The 19,904-nt window shown below is 49.3% G+C and overlaps 1 protein-coding gene and 2 long non-coding RNA genes across 5 annotated transcripts in view; 2 read left to right on the top strand and 1 right to left on the bottom strand.

Annotated features, from left to right (window-relative positions):
* The window catches only part of LOC146046056 (cyclic nucleotide-gated channel beta-1-like), a 415,388-nt gene extending 407,877 nt beyond the window's left edge, over nt 1-7,511 (bottom strand). For all 3 annotated transcript variants that reach the window (XM_083165226.1, XM_083165229.1, XM_083165228.1), the window contains exons 1-4: nt 7,344-7,511; nt 6,858-6,908; nt 4,959-4,994; nt 2,322-2,509 (exon numbers count right to left, since the gene is read on the bottom strand). The gene's annotated coding sequence lies outside the window, so the exon portion shown is untranslated. The remainder of the gene's footprint in view (nt 1-2,321; nt 2,510-4,958; nt 4,995-6,857; nt 6,909-7,343) is intronic.
* Nucleotides 7,512-15,361: 7,850 nt separating this feature from the next.
* Nucleotides 15,362-17,233, top strand: LOC146045571 (uncharacterized). Its single transcript, XR_014465475.1, has 4 exons — nt 15,362-15,401; nt 15,926-16,013; nt 16,536-16,622; nt 17,146-17,233. It is a non-coding gene; the product is annotated as an uncharacterized LOC146045571 (long non-coding RNA).
* Nucleotides 17,234-17,761: 528 nt separating this feature from the next.
* LOC146045820 (uncharacterized) lies at nt 17,762-19,063 on the top strand. Its single transcript, XR_014465622.1, has 3 exons — nt 17,762-17,843; nt 18,366-18,452; nt 18,976-19,063. It is a non-coding gene; the product is annotated as an uncharacterized LOC146045820 (long non-coding RNA).
* Nucleotides 19,064-19,904: the final 841 nt, after the last annotated feature.

The following is a 19,904-nucleotide window of genomic DNA, read 5'->3' as shown; positions in this document are numbered from 1 at the left end:
TTTCGCAGGTGGGGGGGGGCGGAGTTTTGAGCATATTAATAGACTATTTCGCAGACTCAGTTATACAGTATACTGTACTGTATTTGTGTGAAAAAAATCCCCTAGCTGTGTACAAAATCCCCTAGCTGTGGGTGTTCGTATTGTAAGTACGAGGGGCGGCAGTACGCGTCCTCTGACCTTTTCATACCCACACTATCCACGTCGGCGTGAAGTTGATCTTATATAGTGTGGCGAGCGCACTGAGCCACCGAGGCCGAAGCGTGGCGTGCGCAGCGAGCCCCGCGAGGGGACGCGCATTACTTCACAAGTATTACGCATCCCCTCACGGGTCTTGCTGCGCTCGTCACGCTTCGGTGGCTCGCTGCGCTCTATATACTGTACTGTAAAATCAACTCCACGCCGACGTGGATAGTGGGGGTATAAAAAGGTCAGAGGATGCGTACCGCCGCCCCTCGCGGGCTGGCTGCGCTCGCCACGCTTCGGGTTTGCGTTGATAATGGGGTCTCGTTAACAATGGTGGTGCAATAGTCATTATACTGTAACTGCGTGCACTTACAGTACATTTCAGAATAGAAAATAATGTACTGTACAGGAATGTACTGTAAAGGAATGTACTGAAAAACTCACTGCATTTACAGATAAATATTTTTTCTCATAAAACAGGTCAAAGGCAAGATGGAGGGCAGGTTCCATTGGGCCATGGGCCGCCACCACCCCAGAATAGAGGTACAGTATACAATAACACTGCAATAATGTGTACTGTAAAGTACTCCCTGCAAAGCAGAGAATTGGAGACAGGAAAGTTATAAAACAAGTCCCATTCTACCCATCCCCCCCCCCTTAATGGAATTACTGCAGTGACTTACAAGGTGAGCAGGAGCCGGACAGCCAACACAATAATCTCCCCTGGTCTCCTTCACGCTGCCGGACAGCCTCTGCACTACTAATCCCCGCTGGTCTTCCACACAGCCACACATCCCAGAGCATGGGCTCTGCCGACCTGCAGCAGCGGCAACGCTGCTCTCTCCCCCCGGCTGCTGAAGCTCACGCTCCACTGTAAGCACCCTCCCTATGCCCCTGGTCCTATCACATCTGTCTCAGTGATGTGGGCTGACGTACCTGTCACTGAGGCAGATGTGCAGTGACATTTTTCAATGGGCTTTTCTGCCTCTTTTTGTGCACAAAATTAGCCCCGCCCCACCGCTGCTGACATTTTGCCATTGACAGCGCGAGGCATAGATCCCTCTGCCTCCCACAGAGCATCTCACCCCATACACTGTAAAAAAAATAGCAATAAGATACAGTACAGTATTTACAGTATACAGTAACACAGTGTACAGTATGTGTTATACTGTAAATACTGTACAGTATACTGTAATCTTTGTATTTGTTTTTTACAGTATTTTGTGATTTACAGTATGATAGGTGAGGCACTGACTCCCCTGACTGCACGTCCCTGCCGCCCTCCCTCCCACTATGTAGCAGCCCTCCCTCTGTTCCCCCTCATCTCCAGAGACACTGCACTGCCTCTCCCAGCACCAGTGCCTGGCTGGGCTGGGCAGGGTGCCCCCTCCCATTCGGCCACTACAATCCTGTATCAGTGCAATAGGGCCGTTGCTGCCTGTCAGTGGCAAGCTCCGGCTGCTGCACACTGTGTCAGGCAGGGTCAGACAGTTCACCCCCTCAGCCCCCCCTCCCACCAGATAAACTTTCCTTCTGTCCTGTGCTGTAGCCTGCACAGCAGTAGCCCCACCCCCTTCACCTCTCCTGTGGTCATTTTCTTCCTCCCGGGTTCCATTGGCAGCACAAAGAAGAAGGCTGGCTCTATACCTAGCAGCTACAGTAACTGCGGAGCACAACAGACACAGGTACTCCCAGTCCCCTGCTCACTCTCACACTGTGCATTTACAGTATCCCCTGCTCTCTCTCACACTGTGCATCTATCCCCTGCTCTCTCTCACACTGTACACCTATCCCCTGCTCTCTCTCCCACTGTCTCCCTATCCCCTGCTCTCTCTCCCACTGTCTCTCTATGGCCCCCATTTATCATTGATCGCATTTACAATGCGATCTGGGCGGAATATTACAGCAGGCATGTCCAAACTGTGGACCTCCAGCTGTTGTGAAACTACACATCCAGGCATGCCTTGCCATAATTGTACTGTATCTTTCTCTAATAGCAAATCGATGGCACAGCATGTTGGCACTTGTAGTTTCACAACGGCTGGAGGGCCATAGCTTGAAGCCGCCTGGTACAGTACCGTATACAGTAGTAATGTACAGTAATTATAGAATCTGCTAATATAGAGTACTGTACTTACAATGTGCAGTGAGAAGGAGTTCTGTATCTGGGGCGCATCCTCATAGAAGCAGTCTGTAAATGAACTTCAGTACCACTTTCTTTCAGCCAAGCCTGGATCTCTCGTGTTGTCTTGTTATCTTGCTTCATCTTGGCGATGATCTGGCTCATTTCTTTGGTAATTTTTGGCGGCATGTTTAATCTCAGGAACTGTGGAGACAAGATACAGTAATGTACCGTAAATACTGACCAGTAATGTAATTTTTGGTACTTTGGCAACAAGTCGACTGGCTGGCAGCCGGGCAGGCAGGAGTGAGGTTGGGGCCGGACGTGCGGCCGGTAGGGTTGCCTTCCCTTAACTAGTGGTATGCGATGCGATGGGCGCCGTGATAATACACAAGTACCAAATACTGTACAGTATAGGGGAAAAAAATCCCTTTAATCCTGGAGACATACTGTACTGTACAGTATTAATTACACAGGTTCTGTGGCTGGCTCACTTCAAGACTCAATTTCAACTGTTTTTTTTTTTTAAACAGCCATCAGACTTCATTCCAACTGTATTTTTTTTTTAATCAGCCACAAAAACCTGTGTACTGTAATTAATACAGTACAGTACTGTATGTCTTGAGGATTAAAGGGATTAGGTGGCAACCCTAGCGGCCGGTAATGTGTGGCATCTCCCTGCTCATAACACAGAGCAGGGGGAAGGAGCAGGGGCGGGAGAAGGGGAGGCGAAGAGGCGGTCCGCAAGTTGAAAGCCCGCGCTGCGTACACACACACAGCGATGATGGATGAAAAATGATCCATCATCGCTGGCATGCTGGTCAAATCAGCAGACAGGAGACTTTGCTAGTGTTGTGTCTCCCATTGGTGGCCTACACTATACACACTTGGAGATTTAAATCTGAAAATTGGCAAAAAGTAGCATGATTAAAAAAAAAAAATGGGGTACTTGTGTATTATCAAGGCGCCCCAATTTCCATCGCAGGGCATTGTACAATCAAAAATCGCATTGCATCGCATGTGATATGAAGCGATAGGACCGATTTTAATTGTACAGGTAACCAGATGAGTACCCTGATGGGTAATGACTAGAGACCGGATTATATGCATTTGCATATTTGCATATGCATTTGCATATTTGCCCGATTTTCAGCAGAAATTGCATATCTGACCTAATTGTCCTGATGGTGCATATTTGGCATAGCGCGGTCGGCGTGGAGCGTTCACCCTCACTTCCTGACTTTTTTTTTCTTTATGTGAGGAAACGCCGCTGATAGGCTGACAGAATCGCCCATCAGAGGAATGGATTGAGCGGCCTGTCAGCGCGGCGGGGGGTGGGATGTGGGTGGAAGAGCTGATACGCCGCAATGTGTACTGTAGGCTCTTCCAGCTACGTATGTGCGGTTTTGCTGGGGGCATTATGTGCACTTCTGCTGGGGGCATTATGTGCACTTCTGCTGGGGGCATTATCTGTGTTATACTGCTGGGGGCATTATCTGTGTTATACTGCTGGGGGCATTATCTGTGTCATACTGCTGGGGGCATTATCTGTGTCATACTGCTGGGGGCATTTTGTGTGTCATACTGCTGGGGGCATTTTGTGTGTCATACTGCTGGGGGCATTATGTGTGTCATACTGCTGGGGGCATTATGTGTGTCATACTGCTGGGGGCATTATGTGTGTCATACTGCTGGGGGCATTTTGTGTGTCATACTGCTGGGGGCATTTTGTGTGTCATACTGCTGGGGGCATTATGTGTGTCATACTGCTGGGGGCATTATGTGTGTCATACTGCTGGGGGCATTATGTGTGTCATACTGCTGGGGGCATTATGTGTGTCATACTGCTGGGGGCATTATGTGTGTCATACTGCTGGGGGCATTATGTGTGTCATACTGCTGGGGGCATTATGTGTGTCATACTGCTGGGGGCATTATGTGTGTCATACTGCTGGGGGCATTATGTGGGGTATACTGCTGGGGGCATTATGTGGGGTATACTGCTGGGGGCATTATGTGGGGTATACTGCTGGGGGCATTATGTGGGGTATACTGCGGGGGGTCATTTACTACTTACTAATTGTATGCTGATTTAAATAAAAAACTATAAAATTTTATTTAGCATATTTTTACGCTTTTCATGCATATTTTAAGTATTTTTCATGCATATTTCAAGCTTTTTATGTTGCATATAATCCTGTCTACTAATTACTGTAGTGAATGTGGCCAATGAGACCTACTTGATACAGTATCACAACTACAGTATCCATCCATTAACTGTACATGTGTCCAACCAGTTGTGATGTCACTCACTGGAGTACACTACTGCCCGGTTAAGGAGGGCACACAAAAGGTGTGCATGTACCAGCTCCCCCTATTACAGTACAGTATTGTACTGTATACAGTATAAGCTCCTGCATTCAGCAAGGCACAAAAAGGCCAAGAGAAATCATGACTGGCAGATGGCCTAACGTCATGATGTTGCCAAGCAGAGGCAGGGATTTGCTGAAAGTCACAGTTTAAACTGAGGCACTGGGGGAGGGGTTGGATACAAGGCACCGTGTGGGGAATAAGGTTGAGAAACAGTGGTGAAAAAAAAAAGGTTTAAAAATACTGTAAGTTACAGTATTAAGAAGTACAAACTGTACTGTACCTTGTTGTTCTTCCTCGAACGAGGGTGCAGGAGTTGCTGTAAAAAAAAAAAAAATCGCATCCCATTAAATACAGTAGCTGATTTGTATGCTTTTTCATGCGAAAACATCTGGATGCGATTTTTAGTTTCACTAAAAACCGCACCTCTGAAATGTGCAAATTTGAGGCAAAAAGTGCTTATGAAATTTCAACCAGTACTGTATATTACTGTACATACTGTACTGTATTTTAAAAATGTAGATAATCCAATCAGTGTTCCGCCCTTTACATTACACTGAAACTGTCCTGACCAAATTCACTAACGATCTACTATCGGCTAAATCCAAAGGCCTCTTCTCTATCCTCATCCAGCTCGATCTGTCGGCTGCCTTTGACACTGTTGACCACCCTCTCCTGCTCAACACCCTCTGCTCCTTTGGCATCACTGGCACGGTCTTCTCCTGGTTCACCTCATACTGTACCTCTCTGATCGCCCCATCTCCACTCCGAGCTCCTCCTCTCCTACTACCCCGCAGCCAGTCGTTGTTCCCCAAGGGTCAATCCTTGGCCCTCTCCTCTTCTCCCTCTACACCACCTCTCTGGGCACTCTCATCAGCTCCTATGGTTTCCATTACCACCTTTATGCTGATGATACCCATATCTACAGTATCTCTACTCCTCCGACCTACAGTATCCCATCACTCCTGCCCAAGGTCTCCGAATGCCTCACGGCCATGTCAGCCTGGATGACCCAACGCTTACTGAAACTAAACATGGCTAAAACTAAACTTCTAATCTTCCATCCCCCGAACATACCCTTTTCTCCCACTATCTCCATCAGCATTGATGAAACTGAGATCACCTCCACCGACCAAACGCGCGTCCTCGGTGTCATCATTGACTCCTCCCTCTCTTTCACCCCCCACATTCGTGCTCTCTCCCAGTCTTGCCGCTTTCACCTACGCAACATCTCACGCATCAGACCATTCCTCTCCACTGACGCGACCAAAATTCTCATTCACTCTCTTGTCATCTCCCGCCTTGACTACTGCAACATCCTTCTCTCTGGGCTACCTCGAACCCGCCTTGCACCACTCCAATCCATTATTAACGCTGCTGCTAGGCTCATCTTCCTCTCCCGCCACTCTACCTCCGCCTCCCACCTCTGTCTATCTGTTCACTGGCTCCCCATTCCTTTAAGAGTTCTCTTTAAACTCCTCACCAATACCTACAAGGCTCTCTCCTCCTCCACTGCTCCTTACCTCTCTTCGCTGATCTCTATCCACACTCCCTCCCGTCCTCTTCGCTCCATCGCTGACCGCCGACTGACCTCTCACCTAATTACCTCCTCCCACCTCCGTGTCCAAGACTTCTCTCGCGCTGCCCCCTTGCACTGGAACAACCTCCCGCCACCCATCAGGCTTTCTGATTCCCTTACCTCCTTCAAGCTCTCCCTCAAAACTCACTTTTTTCGACTAGCCTATCCCTCCTCCTAACCTATTTTGATCCTCCTATCCTGCCTCCGTTCCCATCTGTTCCTACAGTACTTACAGTACAGTATCCTATTGTTTTTCGTTCGTCCTCCTTTTAGTCTGTTAACTCTTATGAGTAGGGCACTCCTTCCTCACGTACTCACCCTACCTCTTTACCTCACCTGTGCTCCTGTCCTGTTCTTCCCTTCATCTACTTCATCTTCAGTCTCCTCGACAATTTCGACACCTACAGTACTTCTGAACTGATGCTGATTTTAGTTCTACCAGCTACAGTATACCCCTATTTACAGTATGCTGTATTTTTCAACACACCTTGTACAGTACGTTACCTTGTAATTTGTTTTTTTGTTTGCTACAGTATGTACGGCGCTGCGGACACTTTGTGGCGCCTTAAAATTAAACGTACTGATACTACTACTACTACTTACATGGTTGTGGAGGAGTTTGGTCATACTGCCAAGGTAGCCAAGGGGAATGCACTGTGGAAAAAGAAAGGTTGGTTCATTTTCTGAAACAATAGTAATACAGTACAGCATATTGTACATACAGTACTGTACACCATTACTTCCACCTTCCCTCCCTGCTCCACACTTCTACTCCTACTGTACCCTCCCTGCCTGCTCCGCACTATTACTCCCACCGTCCCACCTTGTTTTGCACAATTACTACCTCCCTCTCTACTCCACACTATTACTCCCACCCTCCACCACACTATTATTCACAGCCTCCCTCCCTGCTCTGCATTATTACTCCCACACTACTGTACCTCCCTACTCAAAACTACAGTATTACTCCCCCCGTGATCCACACCATTACTAACTGCTGTATGCTTGATGGGGAAGGGGCCCCAGAGAGATCAATGTACAGGATGGCGCCCCAAGATTTATGGTGCCGGCCCTGAGTACAGTACTTACATCCTGGTGGAGTTCTGGTCGAGGCTGGAGGAAGACCTTCTGCCACTGCCACCTCACTTTCTGTAGGGCTAGTGTAGGGGTGTTCCTGTGGCTCTGGGGATGAAGTGCTCCAAGTGTCGCCCTCTACACTCTCTTCATCCTCCTGGTCTTGGGCATCTTCCGTATATTGCAGGTCTGTAAAACAAATGACACCACAATTTGAGCTTGGTGATACAGTACACTGTACAATAGGGAACAATCTTGTCTGTAGCATAGAGGATATACTGTACAGTACAGTACAGTATTGTACTGTATGGATGCAAAGAGACACAGAGGGACTACTGTAGTTTAGAGTTGAGCGTAATCAGACACACCTGTGTTTCTGCGCATGCGTAAGAGGGGATGGAATGGAGCTGGGGTCTATTAGTAGCACTTGCATTCATAATACTGTATACTATAGAGAAAACATCAGAATCGGCCCCATGGAGAGAAATACTGTAGACGCACACAATCTTAAAAAATAGGGAAAAAAAATTCAGACAGTTGTCCCCCTACTGTATTTACAAACAAATACTGTACAGTAAATAAAAACATGTACTGTACTTACTAGGTGGTGGGCTGATCCGGCCTCTCCAATGACTTGTTGAGGGGGTGGGGGCTGTATTGGCCTGCATGGGCAGGGTGCCCTGGTCTCCAAGCGTTGGCACTGTGGGAAAATGTAAAAAATGAGAAAATGTTCAGTTTAATGTAAATAAACTTACTGTACTCTTATTACTGTAAATGGGGCGGGGGTGTGTTTACAAAAAGGCGTGGACTGGATTTTATAAAGTGCTGCGGCCGCTATAGTGTACTTTATAAAATCCACTCCGCTCCAAAGTGGATAGGACACATAATGTACCGCTGCGCTTGCCCCGCTTACGGCTGCCCTGGATAGTGGTTGTTTCAAAAGGAGGCATTTGCCAGTGCAGTACAGTATGTACACTAGTACTGCCACTGGCAAGTGCCTCCTTTGTTGTGCATCAGAGGCATTGGCGCAACGCTCCACCCCCACCCCCCCTGACATGGACACTACGCTGACTACGCAGGGCTGCCGCGGGGACACTACGCTGACTGCGCTAGGCTGCCGTTGGCTGACGCTGGCAGCGTCGGCCAACGGCACGCCAAGAAAAGACACAAGTTGGAAAGAAAAAAAAATACACAAACTCAATAAAGAAATGACAGGACTTACTCTCAGATGGAGCGGCGCCGCTTGTTGAGGCGGTGGGGGCTGTGTCGGCCTGCATGGGCAGGGTCTCATCTCCAAGCGTTGGCACTGTGGGAAAATGTAAAAAATTTGAAAATGTGCTGTTTAAATAAAGTTACTGTATTCTTATTACTGTAAATAGGGCGGGGGTGGGTTTACAAAAAGGCGTGGACTGGATTTTATAAAGTGCTGCGGATGCCATACTGTACTTTATAAAATCGACTCCGCACCAAAGTGGATAGGACACAAATAACGCTTGCAACGCTTCCATTTGATGGCGACAGTGGACGTGCCCTTTCCCTCCTCCTCCTGAAGTCCTGTGTAAAAATAACATTTACAGTATACTGTAGTGTCCTTTCAAACATTAGTGCATTGGGTCAACAACACTAGGTCGACAGAAAGCAAGGTCGGCGAGCTTGGCGAAGCTTGGCGAGCCCATGAGGGGCGGCGTTACGTGTCCAACGACCTTTTCATAATCCCACTATCCACGTCGGCGTGGAGTTGAGAACAGAAAGTGTGGCGAGCGCAGCGAGCCACCGAGCCCGAAGCGTGGCGAGCACAGCGAGCACCTCGAGGGGACACGGATACATGTACAGATAAACGCTTACCCACGCGGGCTTCACAGGTGTCCACTCGCCACACTTTCTATTCTCAACTCCACGCCGACATGGATAGTGGGGTTATGAAAAGGTCGTAGGACGCGGACCACCGACAGGTGTCATGTCAACACGGACAACAAAATGTACCTACCACCGCGCAACCATGTCCCATCTCGACCTAAAACCATGTCAACCTTCCTACGCGTCGACCTACAGTAGTTTGTGTCTATCCAATTATCCATACCCGCTATAATGACAGTAAATACTGTACTACAGTACTAATGTACTTTAATTTTGTAAATGTCATGTACTGTACAGTACCTCTGCTCAGCTTGGCCCTCAATTTGGCCAGTTTATCTGGTTGGCGTCGAAGCAGGTCACTCCACCTCTTCTGCAACGAGAGGATACTCCTATCCCTGTGCAGGACTTCCTCAATCTCCTCCTTTGCTCTGGTGTTTCTCTGCATTAGTGGCCAGGGACTTGTCAACATGCCGCAGCAAGATCAGGAGCTCCGCATCGGAGAAGTTCCTTCTCCTGTGCGCCATGTTGCCTACAGTATACTGTAATGGTGGCCACCTTCCACGCATGTCACATGTCGACACAGGTCACATGTCAAACACAGCAAGTTGCATCATTCAAGTTTTTGTCCCTACATTAGTGTACTACTTACGGAAACCCTCCACTTAATCCGGAAATATTCGCAGGACAAATTCGCGGCACCCATACTTTATCACTATACAGTATGTACTGATAACGGAAACCCTCCACTAAATCCGGTTATTTTCGCAGGACAAAATACGTACAGTACATACAGTATATTGAGTACTAAGGGGGATATTCAATCGCCGTCGAGCATCTCCCGTGGGGGAGATGCTCGACGGGCCCTATTCAATGCTGTCTTCCCCGACAGCATTGAACAGGGTTTCCCGGCAGAACGAGCCCGACATCTCTAGCTGTCGGGCTCGTTCTGCCGAGAACAGCCGGGAAGTGACGAGCTGCCGGTTGCAGCTCGTCACTTCCCGGCCGCAACTCACGGCCACGCCCTCTTCTCGTCCCGCTGCAGGCGGGACATTGAATCCCGCCTGCATGTTCTCGGTCGAGCTGACCGAGAACAGGACTGGGTCACGGCGGGCGAGCAAGCTCGTCTGCCGTGACCCGAAGATTGAATACCCCCCTAAATCCGGTATACTGTACAGTATTAATCGCAGGAATAATACTGTAGCAGCTGCAATGCACAGTTTATTAAATTAAGTTATTTAATATGAGGCCTCCCATATACTGTACAGTATGAAGACACAATTTCATTAAAGTTAAGAAACTCATTCACAACATCCAATGGAATAATACAGTATGCTGATGTGCTACAGTACAGTATGACATGGCATTGTTCGCAATCTACAGAGTTTGAAAAGTCACTGCAGATTTCTTTACTGTACCTTCCCCCACGATCACTCATTAATTAGTATGCAGAACCACTGTTTACACTATTGTGATTTTGTGTCTATGAAAACACCTCCCCCAGCTGCATAACTTTTAGTCACAATACAGAGTCTGGAAAATTAATGTATACCGCAGTATACTGTATTAATAAAATATAAAATAAAGTATGCAGAATGCTGCGAAACAACTACAGTATTGACATCGCAATATTGAGATTGTCCCTAAATACTGTACAGTAATTGTATTGTAGTCGACGGAATAATACTGTGGGGGGTAGGAGGGATTACAGTATTCCTGTGGTTTATTAAGTGTAGCAAAGAACTACTGTAGCAATATCGAATATACTGTATATCACTGTACTACTGTACAGTACAGTGCTTTTCCCTACGGGATAATATCCGTGACTCGAACTGGGCTAATATTCTCAGAGCTGGGATAATAAACGCAGGACAGGCGCTGGGATCAAATTCGCAAAGGTAGGATAATATTCGCAAGTGCTACTACAGTATATGTAATGAAGTGTTAAATCAGACTACATACTGTACAACGTATTTTTGTAATAATACAATTATTAATTACATTATGCCTATTCACATGACATTTATAATATGCAGTCAGTACTGTAAAGTACAGTACAGGTACAGTATCTGTACTCTACAGTACAGTATGTCTCCTGGATTGATTACTTTAGCCTACTGACTACCATGTGTACTGCGTTTTGTGTCATGTGCTGGGGAGTGTTCACTTCCAAAATGGATTCTGCTCAGAGGCTGCGTTACAGCTACGCCGAGCTGATGATTTTGGTTAGCTGGAGCGACCTAGTGACAAGGCAGCCTGCGAAGCTGGAGGCCCTGCGCCGTTCCGTCGCAAGTAAGTACTGTACACTACTCCTGTTAGGTACTGTACTTTACATTGAACTCTACTGTAGAGTATACTGTATTTAGATTGTGTACTGATCCTGTACCTACAGTACCTACACCAACTACTGTAGGTTGACAAGCATTGTGTCGACACCCCTAGGTCAACAGACAGCAAGGTCTACATGTGTTTAGGTCAACATGGGTCAAGGTGGACATGTGATTAGATTGACACAAGCATTACAGTATGTCAACATTCAAAAGGTCGACATGGTATTTTCCAGTGTTTTTGGGATCCGCCATGTGCTGACAGGCGAAACTGTATTTCATGCCCTAACATCCACTAGGGCAGGGGTGTCAAACTCAAATTCATCCGGGGCCGCATCAGCAGTTTGGTCACCCTCAAAGGGCCGGTTCTACATCTTCCCCAATATTTGCAGATAATTACCCCGAAACACAATTTTTAAGGCATATCCACAAATACTGTATTAGGTAATGCAGCACACAGTATATTTTTTTTAAAAAATACTACAGTATACAGGTACTGTATATTTGGCGCATGTAGGACACTGTCGCAAGTATGTCGCAGCGTCAGGAGATGGCGATGCGGAGATGTCGGAGCCAAGCTGTGATTGCACGTCCCACAGCTCATTGTATTAGGGTTAGTATTGGTGCAAGCCCTCCAGCTCCCCGTGCCACCGGCGTAGCGCTCTCACGCATGGCCAGACTTATACAGTATGTACAGTAGCTGTGATGACGTCCCTGATCACATGACGGTACAAACATTGGCTGGCGAGAATGCTGTAATAGGTGAAGGCTGCGTGGGCCACATGACAAGGTCTTGCGGGCCAGATTTGGCCTGTGGGCCTTGTGTTTGACACCCGTGCACTAGGGCGTGGTGGGATAATAAAATACTGTACTTTGCCAAGCGAAGCATCGTTACCAATGCAAGGGGATGCGGTGCACTTCAAACTGGCCATGTAGACGGGTGGGGCGGAGCCAAACACCCAGTCCAGTGAGACGCTGGCCTGTGTGCATGGCAGTGCTGCTCTTCCTTGATTGGCGGTCTAGTGTAGGCTCCGCAACCCCCCCCCCCCCAACCGCACAGCATACAGGGAAGGGGAACCGCCGTGCATCAAAAAACAGTGTCAAAAAACATGATGACATTTTGACTGTAGCCCTATTGCTTGTGTTGACCAAATAAAATGACGACATTGACCAAATTCGACCTAAACCCATGTCGACCTTGCTTTCTGTCGACCTAGTGTTGTTGACCCAATGTGTTATGGTTTTCGCCTGGGCACGACAGCTGGCAGGAGGAAAAAGGTCAGGCGTGAGCCCGCAGCTGGGACCGCTGTTTAGAACGGCCACAGCAAAACCTACACTGACTCTGTTGAGTCCCCCGGGCAGATGGAATACCCCTGCAAGTGCTAGGCTTCGCCTGTAGCCGCCGCGTTCGACAGAGCCAGTTAGGCCGGCTCTGACCCCGATGCAGCCAGGTTTTAGGTAATGACAAGGGGTGAGCAATCGCCAGGGGGTAGCTCAAAAGGATGATCTGGCTAAAGGACCTAGCTGGAAAAAGACCCCTGACTACCGGCACCAGGCCAAGGACGGGAGTTGCGACCCAGTCGCAGACACAAGAGATACAATAGGGAATCTCGGAACAGGGGCACACCAAGGCAAGTGATTCCCCAAAACCGGTTGCAGTTGGAAAGGGAAACACCCCTGCCTGATGGAAGCTAGGGTGACAGACAATAACAAAACAGGAGGAACAGCTGGAAAAATGACACAAAGGAATAACGACGGACCCACAGCGGGGAACAGCCACGGCGGGCAAATGAATAATAAAAGATAGAACCACCGGGCTCCAAAGGAGCACTTACATGACCCACAGGGAGAAGAGGGAAGTGGATCAGGCGCAGGCTCTGGCCCAGGACTGGATGACACACCAAGCAAACTTGGAAGCAGGAAACCAGGAGAGCACTGGAATTTCCAAAGGAGAACAGCAGGAACCAGAAAGCTCCAGGGTCTGGGTATACAGGCTGATGCTACAGCGAGCAATGAGCTGCAGAGGATAAATCCTGAGATCCAAACAGCAGACGGAACAGGGAACCAGGTAGTGAAGCTGAGAGCTGACAGAGAGTTCTCTCCAGCAGGAACTAAACATAGGTTAACAGAAAGCTATCACTGGCAGAGTACTGCAGGTGAGCCTGCCCTATAAAGGGCTCAGGTGATTAATTGCACCTGAAGATTCAGGGAGCTCCCAGGCTAGTGCTTGATTAGCTTAATTATCTCACAGCCTAGTGAATGAATTAAGCTCCCAGAACACAAAGCTGTAATGGCAACAGACCTGCCACTGGAGGCCACCAGTGAGTCAAAATGTCAAACAGAAACTGACAGAAAACAAAACAGACTGGTTCCTGACACAATGCACTAATGTTTGAAAGGACACTACAGTATACTGTAAATGTTATTTTTACACAGGACTTCAGAGGAGGAGGAGGGAAACGCAGGCCATGCAGGCCGATACAGCCCCCACTGCCTCAACAAGCGGCGCCGCTCCGTTTGAGAGTAAGTCCTGTCATTTCTTTATTGAGTTGGTGTATTTTTTCTTTCTTTCCAACTTGTGTCTTTTCTTGGCGTGCCGTTGGCCGACGCTGCCAGCGTCGGCCAACGGCAGCCTAGCGCAGTCAGCGTAGTGTCCCCGCGGCAGCCCTGCGTAGTCAGCGTAGTGTCCATGTCAGGGGGGTGGGGGTGGAGCGTTGCGCCAATGCCTCTGATGCACAACAAAGGAGGCACTTGCCAGTGGCAGTACTAGTGTACATACTGTACTGCACTGGCAAATGCCTCCTTTTGAAACAACCACTATCCAGGGCAGCCGTAAGTGTGGCAAGCGCAGCGGTACATTATGTGTCCTATCCACTTTCAGCGTCGGCCAACGGCAGCCTAGCGAAGTCAGCGTAGTGTCCCCGCGGCAGCCCTGCATAGTCAGCGTAGTGTCCATGTCAGGGGGGGTGGGGGTGGAGCGTTGCGCCAATGCCTCTGATGCACAACAAAGGAGGCACTTGCCAGTGGCAGTACTAGTGTACATACTGTACTGCACTGGCAAATGCCTCCTTTTGAAACAACCACTATCCAGGGCAGCCGTAAGCGGGGCAAGCGCAGCGGTACATTACAGTATGTGTCCTATCCACTTTGGAGCGGAGTGGATTTTATAAAGTACACTATAGCGGCCGCAGCACTTTATAAAATCCAGTCCACGCCTTTTTGTAAACCCACCCCCGCCCCATTTACAGTAATAAGAGTACCCATGCAGGCCGACACAGCCCCCACCGCCTCAACAAGCGGCGCCGCTCCGTTTGAGAGTAAGTCCTGTCATTTCTTTATTGAGTTGGTGTATTTTTTCTTTCTTTCCAACTTGTGTCTTTTCTTGGCGTGCCGATGGCCGACGCTGCCAGCCTCGGCCAACGGCAGCCTAGCGCAGTCAGCGTAGTGTCCATGTCAGGGGGGGTGGGGTGGAGTGTTGCGCCAATGCCTCTGATGCACAACAAAGGAGGCACTTGCCAGTGGCAGTACTAGTGTACATACTGTACTGCACTGGCAAATGCCTCCTTTTGAAACAACCACTATCCAGGGCAGCCGTAAGCGGGGCAAGCGCAGCGGTACATTATGTGTCCTATCCACTTTGGAGCGGAGTGGATTTTATAAAGTACACTATAGCGGCCGCAGCACTTTATAAAATCCAGTCCACGCCTTTTTGTAAACCTACCCCGCCCCATTTACAGTAATAAGAGTACAGTAAGTTTATTTACATTAAACAGCACATTTTCTCATTTTTGACATTTTCCCACAGTGCCAACGCTTGGAGACCAGGGCACCCTGCCCATGCAGGCCGACACAGCCCCCACCGCCTCAACAAGCGGCACCGCTCTGTCTGAGAGTAAGTCCTGTCATTTCTTTATTGAGTTTGTGTATTTTTTCTTTCTTTCCAACTTGTGTCTTTTCTTGGCGTGCCGTTGGACGACGCTGCCAGCGTCGGCCAACGGCAGCCTTGCGCAGTCAGCATAGTGTCCCCGCGGCAGCCCTGCGTAGTCAGCGTAGTGTCCCGTTCAGGGGGGGTGGGGGTGGAGCGTTGCGCCAATGCCTCTGATGCACAACAAAGGAGGCACTTGCCAGTGGCAGTACTAAATCCTGTACTGTACTGGCAAATGCCTCCATTTGAAACAACCATTATCCAGGGCAGCCGTAAGCGGGGGAAAGCGCAGCGGTACATTACAGTATGTGTCCTATCCACTTTGGAGCGGAGTGGATTTTATAAAGTACACTATAGCGGCCGCAGCACTTTATAAAATCCAGTCCACGCCTTTTTGTAAACCCACCCCCACCCCATTTACAGTAATAAGAGTACAGTAAGTTTATTTACATTAAACAGCACATTTTCTCATTTTTGACATTTTCCCACAGTGCCTCTGCTTGAAGACGAGGGCACCCTGCCCATGCAGGCCGACACAGCCCCCCACCGCCTCAACAAGCGGCGCCGCTCCGTCTGAGAGTAAGTCCTGTCATTTCTTTATTGAGTTTGTGTATTTTTTCTTTCTTTCCAACTTGTGTCTTTTCTTGGCGTGCCGTTGGCCGACGCTGCCACCGTCGGCCAACGGCAGCCTAGCGCAGTCAGCGTAGTGTCCCCGCGGCAGCCCTGCGTAGTCAGCGTAGTGTCCCGTTCAGGGGGGGTGGGGGTGGAGCGTTGCGCCAATGCCTCTGATGCACAACAAAGGAGGCACTTGCCAGTGGCAGTACTAAATCCTCTACTGTACTGGCAAATGCCTCCATTTGAAACAACCATTATCCAGGGCAGCCGTAAGCGGGGCAAGCGCAGCGGTACATTACAGTATGTGTCCTATCCACTTTGGAGCGGAGTGGATTTTATAAAGTACACTATAGCGGCCGCAGCACTTTATAAAATCCAGTCCACGCCTTTTTGTAAACCTACCCCGCCCCATTTACATTAATAAGAGTACAGTAAGTTTATTTACATTAAACAGCACATTTTCTCATTTTTGACATTTTCCCACAGTGCCAACGCTTGGAGACCAGGGCACCCTGCCCATGCAGGCCGACACAGCCCCCACCGCCTCAACAAGCGGCACCGCTCTGTCTGAGAGTAAGTCCTGTCATTTCTTTATTGAGTTTGTGTATTTTTTCTTTCTTTCCAACTTGTGTCTTTTCTTGGCGTGCCGTTGGACGACGCTGCCAGCGTCGGCCAACGGCAGCCTTGCGCAGTCAGCATAGTGTCCCCGCGGCGGCCCTGCGTAGTCAGCGTAGTGTCCCGTTCAGGGGGGGTGGGGGTGGAGCGTTGCGCCAATGCCTCTGATGCACAACAAAGGAGGCACTTGCCAGTGGCAGTACTAAATCCTGTACTGTACTGGCAAATGCCTCCATTTGAAACAACCATTATCCAGGGCAGCCGTAAGCGGGGCAAGCGCAGCGGTACATTACAGTATGTGTCCTATCCACTTTGGAGCGGAGTGGATTTTATAAAGTACACTATAGCGGCCGCAGCACTTTATAAAATCCAGTCCACGCCTTTTTGTAAACCCACCCCCACCCCATTTACAGTAATAAGAGTACAGTAAGTTTATTTACATTAAACAGCACATTTTCTCATTTTTGACATTTTCCCACAGTGCCTCCGCTTGAAGACGAGGGCACCCTGCCCATGCAGGCCGACACAGCCCCCCACCGCCTCAACAAGCGGCGCCGCTCCGTCTGAGAGTAAGTCCTGTCATTTCTTTATTGAGTTTGTGTATTTTTTCTTTCTTTCCAACTTGTGTCTTTTCTTGGCGTGCCGTTGGCCGACGCTGCCACTGTCGGCCAACGGCAGCCTAGCGCAGTCAGCGTAGTGTCCCCGCGGCAGCCCTGCGTAGTCAGCGTAGTGTCCCGTTCAAGGGGGTGGGGGTGGAGCGTTGCGCCAATGCCTCTGATGCACAACAAAGGAGGCACTTGCCAGTGGCAGTACTAAATCCTCTACTGTACTGGCAAATGCCTCCATTTGAAACAACCATTATCCAGGGCAGCCGTAAGCGGGGCAAGCGCAGCGGTACATTACAGTATGTGTCCTATCCACTTTGGAGCGGAGTGGATTTTATAAAGTACACTATAGCGGCCGCAGCACTTTATAAAATCCAGTCCACGCCTTTTTGTAAACCCACCCCCGCCCCATTTACAGTAATAAGAGTACAGTAAGTTTATTTACATTAAACAGCACATTTTCTCATTTTTTACATTTTCCCACAGTGCCTCCGCTTGAAGACGAGGGCACCCTGCCCATGCAGGCCGACACAGCCCCCCACCGCCTCAACAAGCGGCGCCGCTCCGTCTGAGAGTAAGTCCTGTCATTTCTTTATTGAGTTTGTGTATTTTTTCTTTCTTTCCAACTTGTGTCTTTTCTTGGCGTGCCGTTGGCCGACGCTGCCACCGTGGGCCAACGGCAGCCTAGCGCAGTCAGCGTAGTGTCCCCGCGGCAGCCCTGCGTAGTCAGCGTAGTGTCCCGTTCAGGGGGGGTGGGGGTGGAGCGTTGCGCCAATGCCTCTGATGCACAACAAAGGAGGCACTTGCCAGTGGCAGTACTAAATCCTCTACTGTACTGGCAAATGCCTCCATTTGAAACAACCATTATCCAGGGCAGCCGTAAGCGGGGCAAGCGCAGCGGTACATTACAGTATGTGTCCTATCCACTTTGGAGCGGAGTGGATTTTATAAAGTACACTATAGCGGCCGCAGCACTTTATAAAATCCAGTCCACGCCTTTTTGTAAACCTACCCCGCCCCATTTACAGTAATAAGAGTACAGTAAGTTTATTTACATTAAACAGCACATTTTCTCATTTTTGACATTTTCCCACAGTGCCAACGCTTGGAGACCAGGGCACCCTGCCCATGCAGGCCGACACAGCCCCCACCGCCTCAACAAGCGGCACCGCTCTGTCTGAGAGTAAGTCCTGTCATTTCTTTATTGAGTTTGTGTATTTTTTCTTTCTTTCCAACTTGTGTCTTTTCTTGGCGTGCCGTTGGACGACGCTGCCAGCGTCGGCCAACGGCAGCCTTGCGCAGTCAGCATAGTGTCCCCGCGGCAGCCCTGCGTAGTCAGCGTAGTGTCCCGTTCAGGGGGGGTGGGGGTGGAGCGTTGCGCCAATGCCTCTGATGCACAACAAAGGAGGCACTTGCCAGTGGCAGTACTAAATCCTCTACTGTACTGGCAAATGCCTCCATTTGAAACAACCATTATCCAGGGCAGCCGTAAGCGGGGCAAGCGCAGCGGTACATTACAGTATGTGTCCTATCCACTTTGGAGCGGAGTGGATTTTATAAAGTACACTATAGCGGCCGCAGCACTTTATAAAATCCAGTCCACGCCTTTTTGTAAACCCACCCCCACCCCATTTACAGTAATAAGAGTACAGTAAGTTTATTTACATTAAACAGCACATTTTCTCATTTTTGACATTTTCCCACAGTGCCTCCGCTTGAAGACGAGGGCACCCTGCCCATGCAGGCCGACACAGCCCCCCACCGCCTCAACAAGCGGCGCCGCTCCGTCTGAGAGTAAGTCCTGTCATTTCTTTATTGAGTTTGTGTATTTTTTCTTTCTTTCCAACTTGTGTCTTTTCTTGGCGTGCCGTTGGCCGACGCTGCCACTGTCGGCCAACGGCAGCCTAGCGCAGTCAGCGTAGTGTCCCCGCGGCAGCCCTGCGTAGTCAGCGTAGTGTCCCGTTCAGGGGGGGTGGGGGTGGAGCGTTGCGCCAATGCCTCTGATGCACAACAAAGGAGGCACTTGCCAGTGGCAGTACTAAATCCTCTACTGTACTGGCAAATGCCTCCATTTGAAACAACCATTATCCAGGGCAGCCGTAAGCGGGGCAAGCGCAGCGGTACATTACAGTATGTGTCCTATCCACTTTGGAGCGGAGTGGATTTTATAAAGTACACTATAGCGGCCGCAGCACTTTATAAAATCCAGTCCACGCCTTTTTGTAAACCCACCCCCGCCCCATTTACAGTAATAAGAGTACAGTAAGTTTATTTACATTAAACAGCACATTTTCTCATTTTTGACATTTTCCCACAGTGCCTCCGCTTGAAGACGAGGGCACCCTGCCCATGCAGGCCGACACAGCTCCCCACCGCCTCAACAAGCGGCGCCGCTCCGTCTGAGAGTAAGTCCTGTCATTTCTTTATTGAGTTTGTGTATTTTTTCTTTCTTTCCAACTTGTGTCTTTTCTTGGCGTGCCGTTGGCCGACGCTGCCACCGTCGGCCAACGGCAGCCTAGCGCAGTCAGCGTAGTGTCCCCGCGGCAGCCCTGCGTAGTCAGCGGTGTGTCCATTTCAGGGAGGGTGGGGGTGGAGCGTTGCGCCAATGCCTCTAATGCACAACAAAGGAGGCACT

The sequence above is a fragment of the Crinia signifera genome, chromosome 11 (genome assembly GCF_055691185.1).
Source record: "Crinia signifera chromosome 11, ASM5569118v1, whole genome shotgun sequence".
Classification (NCBI taxonomy): Eukaryota; Metazoa; Chordata; class Amphibia; order Anura; family Myobatrachidae; genus Crinia; species Crinia signifera.
The sequence above is the reverse complement of the archived record's forward strand: the minus strand, read 5'-3'. Positions and strand labels throughout refer to the sequence as shown.